Here is a 12,249-nt window from a genome sequence, read left to right on the forward strand (position 1 = left end):
GGGAAAAATTTCTAAAAGGAATAGATCTGACCTTTATCTTTAGCCGTTCTCCCTCTTCCTCCTGTGGAGGGAAAAAAGAGTTACACTTTCAGAAGGCAAGCAGGAAAAGAAAATGGACTTGGAGGCCCTCGGACACCAGAGAGCAGCTTCACAGCCTTGAGCTCTGGCTGTGTACCTTTGGACTTCTTGCTTCATTGCAAGGGCATTGGGTGGGGTGGGCGGGGCAGGGGGAAGGGTATGTATCCTAAGCAGACATTAGCTGGGTTTTCTGTTGTTTGCAGACGAAAGCAAAGTACTACTGATCAGTACAGTGATGTTTCTCCCTCTGTTTCCTCTTCCTTCCCTTTCTCTCCCCCTATTTTCATTTCATGTTATTTTATTCCCAAGTTTCTGGCTAAGTTTTAATTCTTTCTTTTTCTCTCTTCTTCTCTATCAGCTATCTAATTTGTTATTTTAGCTTCCAATGTGGTAGAACTAAATATCTATTTAGATGCCTTACAAGTTTATCAAAAGTAAAAACAAGTATGAATTTCATAAAGACACTTTTTTTCTCTTATTACCAGGACTTGAAAATTGAGACAAAGTTTCCTATTTTCTTTCCTTTGTACCCCTTCCCCTAAATACTTAAGTTGTTGAATTTCAGAGTCTGAATTTGTAATGCCAGCTGTTCCAATGTTGATTTCCTATTGTAGACGGACTGGCATCCTCTTAGTCGGGCTGTGGCAACAGCAGTTTGACTCAGTCCCAGCGTCCTACCCACCAATTTCACATTTATATTTCTAGAGTAGAGTTCAGTCTCTACTAATCAAACAATTAAAATTCAAGCTATTCTTGTTTACCAACCTAAGGTTTTTTTAAAATGTCAAAACACCACCCAATCTTAGCAAGAACACAAGAAAATAGCACTCTCATATATATGGTGTCATGGTAAACTGGTAAAATACTTTTGAAAAATAATTCAACAATATGTTTCTAGAATAATAAAAACAAATTCATAATCTTTGTTTCAGTAACACTATTGAAACTAGGGGAAACTATCTAAAAGTTATTTTTAAAAGAAAGAAGCCAAGGCGTTTACTCTAAAGTAAGTACAATTGCAAACATTTGGAAAACTTCGAATGTGGGAGGGACAGTACCCTAAATAGGTAATAGCAAATCACTATTAGGAAAAATAATGATATGAAGACTTTATGTCAAGATCAAAAATATTAATAATAAAAAACTGCAATGAAATTTTTCCCCCAAGTTGAAAAATAGTAACCCCCGAAGGGACAAGAGAGCGATGCAACTGGGATAACCCCAGTGGGTGGCTTAGAAAGTACTGGAAACCCTATGTTTCTTAAGTGCGGGAGAAGCCACATGTACCTGATATATACTATTTTACATACATGATACACTTCATGTTATTAAGAAATAAAAATATCCTTTCCACCTTTTAAGTGCAACCTTCTCCACAAAGTTTCCAAACAGATATAACTTTATCCAGAGTATTTTAATTGTACCTCGTGTTATTGTTGTTCATTAGTTTTATCTGAGCTCATCTTCATAAGCTTATAATACTGAGGCTAGTCCCTTGCATTCAGCATGAAATTAAAGTGGTATTCTGTAAACGATCTATACTTGAGCTGAGCTAAATTGTTTCCATGAGGGTACAAATTTCATTTGTAAAATTTTAAAAGGCAAGGATAACTATAGTTCAAATCTGATATGCCTCAATTTGTTATATTTAAAATTGTAGATTATCTCTATCACAAAATTATAGCTCCAATGTTTGCAACCTAAAAAGTTGCAAAGTGCCATTTTAGAAAACAAATTTGTTGTGAATTTCCTCTCTGATACTGAAGAATTGAATTTTTATTCAATACAGTATAATTCTAATTCTAATAACACAGAAAAGTAGTATAATTGATTGGATAATTTTTAAATGATTACATATGATAGGGACAGTGGAATTAGGTAAAAATGCTTCAAATTTAATATATTCCTTTACGTAAAAACTTCTAACTTAGAAGAAAGTTGATTGAAGAATGTTGCCAGAATTAATGTTCAGAAGGTATTTGTCAACATATGCCAGAATTTTATTTTCAATATATGTACACAAATGGAAACTCAGGTTTTCTTCTATATTGTATTTTAATGATGTCATTCTAACTTTAATAATTGTTGAATAGATTCAACTAGTACTCATTAATTCCCTACTATGTGCAAAATAGTGTGCCGGGTGAAAGGAAGGCTAAATAAATGGTTCAGGTACTGCTCTTGTTCACAAAGGATTATCTGTGATAGGCCAGCCAACAATATTTAATGAAAGCAGAAAGGTGTAAGTACCTTAAGAATAAGTGAGGGAATTTACATTTGCTGGATGCCTGCTCAGGCTAAATATATTTCACATCGGTCCAAATAAGCGTACAATAAACGTTAATCCTTCAATATGAGGGAAATATTATTCAAATAGGTAGAAAAATTGAGAATCAGAAAAAGGATGAAAAAACCGTCTGGTCAGTGGCTGAGGCACTCTTTCCATTATACCAGAAGAAGCTCAAAGAAGGGAAAGATGAGTTTTGGGTGAGGGAATAAGAGATGCATACATGTGTATGGGGTGTCATGTCATCATTTGGTGATGATTCCACAGGAGGAAAAGGAGGGGGACTATTAAGTGAAGGTATCCAGGATGGATGGGGCATTGTAAGATGGCCACATGTGCTGGGAGGGGAAGTATGAGATATGAAAAGCTAAGTGGGGCCCTTAAGTGTCATCGTATTGTATTGAAACAAATTTGTGCCACTTTGGGTTTCTAAATATAGGTATGCTATAATCAAGGTTTTGCTGTAGGAGAGGTGGACTGCATATGAGAGGAGGGGCTAGAAGTTCAGAGCTGGGGTACCAGGAGGGCATGTGGTAGTGGGAACAGGGGGAAACTTGAATGAAAATGACTATGCAGGATCTTGGAAAAGAAGAGACACATCTCAGGATGTGAGGAAGATATTGAAGCTAGAAGGACCAAAAACTGTATTGACTACAACAAAACAAAGTTATGAAATGTCGTTTTCCCCTAATTTCTAGATACCCCCTCACTCAAATCAAAAGATGTTGCATGTAATCACATAATATCACCAGCTGTTTGCATTTGTAGTAAGGCTTTTAGATGCCTTTCTCATACAGGAAAATCTCCCTTTGCTGCACATTATTGCCAAAATATGACACAAGGGAAAAAAAAAAAAAACAACCAGGCATTGAAAACCTAATAGCACATATTCACTTCAGGCCCTAGGAAAAATCAAGGTTATATTTTTTAATTTATTTAAAGCCCCGGGAATCACCTTTCATTTTCACTTCTAGTCAGTTCTAGTCTTTCAACACAGCTTTTACTTTTGAAAATGGACTTCATCGCCCCCCCGACCCCCGCCAAATTATACTAGTGTTAAATCATCCATGCAATCTTTGGCATCATGCAGCCAAAGGCTTAAGAACTTTACATGTACATAGATATTGAAGAGAGTCTTTACCTTAGAGAAATCAGGCTATGGGACAGGTAATACTCTTAATACTGTAAAAGAGTTCCTGTCACTGACATTAATTTTTCAAAGAGTATCACAACTGGTAAAGTATAAGAAGATCTGGCAAAAAATTTCTGGGTAGGTAACATTTACATTAACAACTTAACATCTCTAGTTGTAAATTTAGCTGTGTATTTACATTGAATTAGGTATATTATTTGCTTCGATGGTGCATGTGTATTTTTTTTTTTTTTTTTCTTTCTGGCCAATATGTTAGGGAAAAGAAATCCAACGTGTGTACTGTTTATGTGTATAAGAATGTCAGAATACAAACCTACATCCTCTTTAATTCATTCTTCTGGTATTTGCAATAATAAAGACTAAATAAATGAAGTATATAAACTTAGGAAAACAGGTCATTATCTTTGACCCAAATCATCTTGTTTTGAAACAGAACTATAGTATCATATAGAATTGGATTTGACAGATACTTTCAACACTGAAATTTTATGATTCTGTAATTTCAACACATTCTTTTATGCAGACAGAATTATGCATTCTTGGTAAAATAACTTTGCCATCTTTAGATTTTCTGCTTTTTCACATCCCTGCATACACATGGAAGTAGAAGAGAAAGGACTAAACATAAAGGATGTGCACATACTTTTGCCAGGGTATGTAGACTTTTTTCCTACCTCCTCCCAGCTGTTCACACCCTACTGTTTAAATCCAAGTTCTATGCAGAGATAGAATTATACAAACTGAATTGGAAATGTATGCCTGTACACAGACACACACTCACATACAATTGTCTCCAGTATCCTAAGTGCCAATAATACCTTGCTTCTTTATTTTCTTACTGTTTTTGCCCTTCCATATCCATCCCCAGCTCACACAATGAAGTGATTCTCTCTCTTAAACCTTTTCCTGTTTCTATCTGGGGAGTTGCCTTAATTTAACATTTGTATTCTTTCTTATGTCAACAATTTAACAAAATTTGCTAGTATTTTTTTTCTAATACTTGATATACTTCTCTCTTTTAACCACACTATACAGTTTCTAGATATTAACCTTGACCTATCTCTATATTCGTTAACCCTCTGGAATGGATTCTTGTACTTTGTTTTCTTTTTTTCTTTTAAATAAATTTATTTTATTTATTTTTGGCTGCATTGCGTCTTCATTGCTGCATGCAGGCTTTCTCTAGTTGCAGTGAGCGGGGCTACTCTGTGTCGGTGCGCGGGCTTCTCATCGTGGTGGCTTCTCTTGCTGTGGAGCAGGGGCTCTAGGCGAGTGGGCTCAGTAGTTGTGGCTCCCAGGCTCTAGAGCACAGGCTCAGTAGTTGTGGCACACGGGGTTACTTGCTCCGCGGCACGTGGGATCTTCCCGGACCAGGACTTGAACCCCTGTTCCCTTCATTGGCAGGCGGATACTTAACCACTGAGCCACGAAGGAAGCCCCGTACTTTGTTATCTATCTTTCATCATTCTATTAACATGCTCATGGCTGGAGCCATAGGAAGGAAGTGCAGTCTGGAATACGTTTCCACGTGCATAATCACTTGCTCTAGAATATATTTATGGTAAGTCCGCCACTCAGCTCTCTTCGAGAAAGAGCTGTTAGTACAAGAACTGCCACGATGACATAATGTCTTATAGCATCCTTCCACTCTTGCAGTTAAACTCACTTCTTTCACTCCCTGCCCCACCTAGAGGAAAACTTTACAGTGTTTCCAGTAGAGGCAAGTTTTTCATTTAAAGGCTGTGCATCTGTTGATGTTCTACGGTTTTTCAAACTTGTCTTTTCATGTTGTTTTTATCCAGATGTAGAGGAATGTAAAGGGCTGTTTACCCGGCGCCCAGGATCAGGCCAGGGGGTGGGGTTCGGGGCTGCTTTCTCCGGAAGAGTCCCCACCCCAAGGAGGGCCCCTCAGCCCCCAGTTTCCATCTTCCTTTGGGCTTCCTGATTCCCTTGCCGCACCCACGTCTTCGGATGTGGGCTTCCATCGCCTTCCCGCTCGCGCTGCTTTCCTAGTCTAAGGATACTTCGCTTAAGGAGTGGGGCACAATTTTTGGCCACCTTCACTTATTTGTTCTTCGACACCCTAACACCAGGACAGACCCCTCCTCTTAATCCTGATTTCTCAGGCGCAGGCCCAGTGATTCATCCCGTCAGGACCAGAAGTGGGCTGTGGAATCCTGCTCCGGTCTGGACCACCTTGCCGATCTTCCTCACCTACAGAATGTGGCAGGAGGTAGAGAGCACACCAGGCAGTGCACTGCCTTTGTTTTCATTAATAACGCACACCGGGCCTCTAGAAGTGTTTGGAAAATGCCACAGAAAATGTAGAACATGGCTTTTCCTGGCTAGAACTCGTCCCTTCACTCTCATTTCCTGTTTCTCGGCCTCTGCCTCCTTTTTCTTCCCACCCTACTTCGTGCCACACTTGCGAATCTTTCTTCCCTTAATGTAAACTTCCCCTTCGCTGCCTTCCCACGACCGGGGCGGTTTCCCACGCGGGGCGGGCTCAGGAGCGCCGCGCCGGGGTGTCCGGCGGCCTGGGCGCCCCAGCGCGCTCACGCAGCTTTGCAAGAAAGTGGCGCACGCAATCGCCACCTCGGCCGGCCGCGCCCGGCCCGCCAGCTCCCAGCCCCGCGCGCCGGCTTCCGCCCCCGCCGACCCTCCAGCGCCGCGCTGACCCCGCGCCCTAGGGGCCACCGCGGGAACGCCGGGCCGCACGGGCTGCCTCCTCCCCCTCCCGCCCCAGAGTCGCGCCGATCCGCTCCCCCGGGCGCGGAAGCGGGGAGGGAGGGGCCCCCGGGAAGGGCGTGAAGGACGCGGCTCCTGGCTGCCCGCATCTCGGGGCGCAGGGCGGGGTGGGGGTGTGCTGGACTCCCCTCTCCCGCCGCTCCTCGCTCCGGGTCTGCAGCTCCTGCTTCCTGCTCCTCCCGCCCGCAAGTCCGCCCGCCTGCCTAAATTCCGAGCGAGGGCGGACGCCCCTTCTCCCCGGGCTCCCGAGCCGGCCGCGCGGCTCCGCCTCGCCCCCATTCATCCCGCCAAGGTGAACCGCTGGGAGGGAGGGCGCCCCCGCCTAGCCCGCAACTTGCGTCGCTCCAGAACCCAAACAATGCTTCCCCCGCCTTCCGCGTGCGGCCCTCCGCCCAGCCCAGCCTCGCGCGCAGCCCCGCGCGCAGGGAACCGCCTGCCCGGGCCGGGACCCCATTGTTGCCCGGCGCTGGCGATGCCCGGCGTCCGGGGGCGGTCCCCGCGAGCGGTCCCGCAGCCTCCGCCGGCCGCTGGAGCCGGCTCCGCCCACACCTTTCCAAGTTAGCTGGTGGGTGAGCCGCGGGGACGGCTCGGGCCCCCGGCCCCCTCCCTGCACGCTTTCACCCGGGCGGGAGGGAAGGGGAGAGGAGCGGCGGGGGCTGTGGGCCGAGCGGGCTCCGCGCTTTATTTGTCTCCGAATTCCCTTCCTAAGGCTGCCTAGCGCGCTGACACAAAAGAGGGGACTTTCTCGCGGCTCCGCGCGAGTCCTCCCCAGACGAGTTGAAATCGGGGGTTCCTCCCGCCGCGAGGCCCGCGGGCACCCCTCGCCCCGCGGCTCCCAAAGCGGCGTTGGCCATGTGTAGGTTATTTTGGGTGCCGCAGCAAGGTGGTGCAGGTGATCGGGAGGCTCCGCCGCGGCCGGGGGCGGGGGCAGGGGTGGGGCGGGGTGGAGGTTCCGCGGACCCACCCCCCAGCCGGCGGCCCGGGCGCCGAGGCGAGGGCCGGGCAGTGGGTGTTGCCTTCTACCTCTGCGAGCGGGGAGGGGTTAGTTTCCCACAGGGGATTTCAACCATCACACTCAGAGCCCGCCTCCTAATCCTCGGGCGGAGCGGCTCGGGGGCCCCATTTTATGGCAATAAAGCGACTTAGCGCCTGCTGAGCGAGCCCCTCCCCGCCGCCGCCCCCGCCCTCAGCCCCACCCCGGGGCTCGCCCGCAGCGGCGGGGCTTTGTTTCGGGGGAGGAGGACCCGGAGCTCTTTTGTTTGGGGGTTTGGTGTTTTCACCTCCCCCCCGCTCCCCCCAACCCTCCCCCCCCTCCGCGCCTCTCCGGTTTCCTGAGCTGCGGGCTGCAAGGGAGGAGAAGCGGCGTCTTGCAACCCCCTCGGCTGGGCCCCGGGGTAATTCGATGCGGGCCTGGCGAGGCTCCCCCCGCTAGACCCGGGCTCGCGTCTCGGCAGCCTCCACCCACCGGCCCACCCTACATTTAGCGCATCATGTGATCCGGGTAAGTCATTTGCAAGTACAACAGTTCCCTGGGTTGCCCCCCATTCATTTCCTGAGAACTGCAGAGAGCAGCTGAGAGGCTCTGCCCGTGCGTGTGCGTGTGCGAGTGTGCGTGTGAGTGTGCGCGGGTGACGCCGTGTGTGTGTGTGTGTGTGTGTGTGTGTGAGTGTGCGCGCGCGCGCGTGTGAGAGCGAGAGAGAAAGGGAGAGAGAGAGGGGGACTCTGTGTGAGGGAAAGAAAACAATTTCTCCTGCTCTGCAGCTTCTGTTCAGGTCTGTGCCGATTCCGTTTCTTATCAAAATAAACAACCCCCTCCTCTTTTTTTTTTTTTGTGCCATCCCAGATCAGACCGTATTCTCTTAACATGTTTTATTTTCCTTCTGTCATCTGCTCAAGTTAAATCATTTTGGTTGGTCTGTGTTCGTAAAGGGGGAAAGTGTTGGGAAGCGGGAGGGGGCCGAGGGAGGGCGATGCTACTGCAGAGCAAGTAGCGTCGGTTGGATTCGTGGAGAAGAAAGAAGGAGGTTTCTCCCCCCCCACCCCCGCCTCGCAATTTTTTTAAAAAAGAACTTATCAAGTAGCGTGAATTAAGCAAATGTTTTTCTACCCCTTGTGGAATTGTTGGTTGCAGTGCTTGCCTGACAGTTGCCAAGGATGAGAAATAAAACACCAGGGCTGAATTGGGGGGGGGGAGCTTGTGGAAGTAGTGTGCCCCCAGGAAGAGAGCGAGTTGGGTGAAGAGCTGCCGCACCGGGCCTTGTGGGCTTGGGTGTGCACTGGAGAGAGCGGAGGGGAAGGGGTTAAGGCGGAGATGACACTGCTGGCATGAATAGTGGTCCTGGTGCTACATTCATTATTGTCTCTGGTCGTAATGATGTGTAACTGTCACTTGCTACAGTGCCTGGTCCATGGAAGTAGCCAGGGGCTGGCCCGTGGCTGTTATTTTCAATTACGAGGGGCCTGACCAGAGTTGACAATGGGCAACTTTGCAGGGCCACCCGGGCCGGGAAGCCCGCGGAGACGGCCTGGGAGCCACTTCTTGCCTTAAGAGGCTCGCTCCGAGGACTCGGACTTGACCTCCGCGACATTAGTTGGTGTTCGCGTTAGATGCTTCCCTACGGGGAGAATCAATCCTGCTTTTGTTGGGTAGAGAACTGCCTATTAGAACTTTGAAAACTTTTATCTTTGGGGAAAAGGGTGGGGTGCACTCAACAGTTCTGTTTCGAAGTGCATTTGAGGCAAATGCTTGGAAAAAGTACCAATTCCTTTGTTATATGCCCTGCAGCTTCCCAACCCCCTTCACCCTGCGCTTCCAGTTTTGCATACTTTAATAGTAACAGCCTTTATTCAGCTGATAAAAGCTGACTGTGTTGAGTTAAAGAGTATTAGTACAACGGAATGTGTAATCTGGATAAACAGTTTGTGTGGTTAGTATTGTCGGCTCTCTAATTTAACTGTACAGATGGTTTAAGTGTCGTGCTGTATGGATTGTTTTAAGCAATTCCACTGGCTAATAGAATCCTCCTCAGACGAGCACTCGAATATTTTATTTTAAATCAGCTTTAATATTCTCTGTTTCCCTGTAACACCAGGGAGAGGAGCAGCTCTATTTACGTTTAGTGCGTGTGCATCTAGTGGCTTCGGTAGACATCTGCCAATCAACGCACGTCATTCTGCAAATCCACCTAGACGCCTTCGTGCCCTTTTCTTACTGGAGGATAGAGTTGTTTAGATAAGTTAACGCTTTGAAATAAATTTGGTGGCTTTTAACGGGCAGCAGCTTGTGATGGGGAATAGGGGTGGTCACTTTGAAGGGTGAGTGTATTCCATCTTCTAAGAAATGCTCTTTGGAATTGGCATTCAGTAAAAACAGTGACCCCTCACCTTAAAAAAAAAAAAGCCTGGTTGTGCTATTTGCAGACCTCATTCAGATGTTGTTTACATTTTTGAAAACCACATAGAAATTGGTTGTGATAAAGGGGTATACTTTTAGACTAGAAAATGTTTCACTTTAGAAGCTTAGAAATAGGTTGAAGGACAAACATTCGGTTGCATAAGTTACATCTTTATGGCTGCAGCCTGGTCAGTTAGAGCCCGAGTTGGGGAGAGAGGGTTTTGAACATACAAGAATTGACAGAAATTTGTAATGTAGTTAGGGAAGAGGTTTGTTATTTTTACCTTCTAATTCATAACTATTATGAAATATACTTGCGCTGGTAAAAGTTGGGATGTTTTCACATAAAATTTTAATCACTTATGTACTAAAACTACTATAGCTGTGTGAGGTAAAGAAACATCCTTGAGGGGTTTCTGTTTTTTGAAGTGCTTCAGTTATTTATCTATTACTTAGTAATGCATATTTAAAAGAAACTTCTGTCAGCTAAACTTTATTTTGGAATGCGTTGAATTACTATTTACTGAATGAAAATGGTTGCGCTAATGGGCCCTTAGTATTTTTTTTCCTCCAGAAAATTCCTTTTCCACAACTGAATGTCATTTGGGAGAAAATTGGTCCTGGTATAGCATTTGAGACCTTGACCTTAGCAGCAACTCTTGGCTGGCGCTTGTTTACTACAGCTGCAGCCTATGTGTGTACAGAAAGGGAGGGACTGCAAACACTGGTGCGCTCTCTCTCCCCAGACCAAGGGAAAAACAAATCAGGATGCTTGACAGTCATTCCGAAGAGCACCCATCAGGCATGTAATAGCGTTAGTGTTCTGGTCGTTTTAAAAAAAATCTATGTTCCTCGGGGATTACTTTCCGGCCTCCTGGGAAAGGTAAACATGCACTTCAGCAGACTTAGAGTGAGTTTTAGATGTCATATCATGAAGCAGGCTGCTATCAACGTAATGAAATAATTTGTTCTTAAATATAGGTGTGTTTTCTATCCCCATAAAGATGGCATAAGTGCTTAGGCCTCTAAGCCCATATGAGAGCATTTTGAACTCAAGCCAGGATTGGTTAATCTAGAGTATTGAGTAACTTGACCAGTGAGGTGATGTTGTTAACTAGTTGAACATATAAACGTCTTGGATATTTTCATCATGGTACAAAATGGAAAGTGTGGAATTTCATATTTCTGCGAATTAACATGAGACTAATCACATTAAATTTGGGGCGTCAAATGGTTTGTTTTCTTTATATTGTGAGAGTAACAGTCCTCTTAGTGTCAACTTCATAAATCTAGCTGTAGATGATCTGTGTATTAATACAAAGAAGTTTGTATTCTGCAAAACTAGAAGTGGCACAAAGTTATTTGAAAAGTTATTCTTTTTTGGATAAATACGTTTCCTCGCTTGTGCGTCCATGTTGATTAATGAACAAGAGCTAAAAATCTCCAAAGAGTTTTATTCAGAATCAACGCCATGGTTATCTTTTTCTCTTAGAAAACAACTTTCATTTTTGTAAATAACTCCTAAAATAGATGGCAGTGGCTCACCTTTGTCATTTACATTTTGAAAATACCACGTGGTACTGGAGTGGAAATGTCTGTATTTTTGCCCAGTGTTCGTTTATTTTCCATTTTAAAATTCACGTTTATTTATTTTTTCAGGCTACACATTATGCACGCCTTTCAGTCTTACGTATGGACAAAATGTAAGGGTGAAAATAGTAAGATTAAATCCCTGGCAACACCCTATAACCACAGCCTTAAGTCATCCACCGCAACCAGGGGTCCCCAAATCAAAAGGCAGGTAACCAGATGGCCCTCCCCCGTGCCCAGAAGGGCAGCAGCCTTAGGCTCTGTGAGACCTGCTTGGTTTCTAGATCCCAGGCCCTTGCAGAGAACTGTCTGACTTCAGCTGGCCAGAGTTCATTGTCAGGCCATAGAGCAGCGACACCCCATCCGATGTCAGCTTTTGAGTTCTTGCGGTAGGGAACACATGCTGTGGATTAAATGGTTACTTTCTCTATATATTCTCAGTAATTATGTTACAAAAGGATTTTTCGCTTTGGGGTGTTTATTGTCATAAAAGTGGCTACTTGAGTAGTCCTGCTGCTCCAATGAAAATTTGTTTTGGTCTGGCAGTAGATTACAGGATATTCACTCAAAGAATTCTGCTCTGGGATGGGCTTTCCTCCTGTCTTTTTTTCCAACTCAAAGTCATACTTTTATTTTGTGGCTAATTTAATGGTATATATTTTTGAAATTTTACTAAAAGCATAGTAATTGGACTGGTCCAAACAGTGTTGCTTTTTAGGTACAGATGCAGTAGCAGAAAGCCCTTGCTGCTGTATTCCGGCGTGGAAGACGAGGGGAAAAACTACAGAGCTTTGGGGTAGTTTTCCCACCCCCATCAGAGGCCATAGAAGCTGCCACTATCACAACTTGTTGGCCTCCACAGCCAGGAATTGTGTTTCATGTGCTACATTCACCGTGCTTAACAGTATATATGGCTTTTCACAATAATTGCTGGCATGATGTGTATGTATATACCATATATAAAAATATAGCCACTATTTTAGGTATGTACATATATAT

At 45.2% G+C, this 12,249-nt stretch overlaps 1 protein-coding gene across 1 annotated transcript in view; it reads left to right on the forward strand.

The window, feature by feature from the left end:
- Window positions 1–7,836: 7,836 nt before the first annotated feature.
- KLF12 (KLF transcription factor 12) overlaps window positions 7,837–12,249 on the forward strand; it is a 444,681-nt gene continuing 440,268 nt past the window's right edge. The window contains exon 1 of the mRNA XM_082675656.1: window positions 7,837–8,038. The gene's annotated coding sequence lies outside the window, so the exon portion shown is untranslated. The remainder of the gene's footprint in view (window positions 8,039–12,249) is intronic.

This window comes from Grampus griseus, assembly GCF_964374135.1.
Source record: "Grampus griseus genome assembly, chromosome: 18".
NCBI classification, from domain to species: Eukaryota; Metazoa; Chordata; class Mammalia; order Artiodactyla; family Delphinidae; genus Grampus; species Grampus griseus.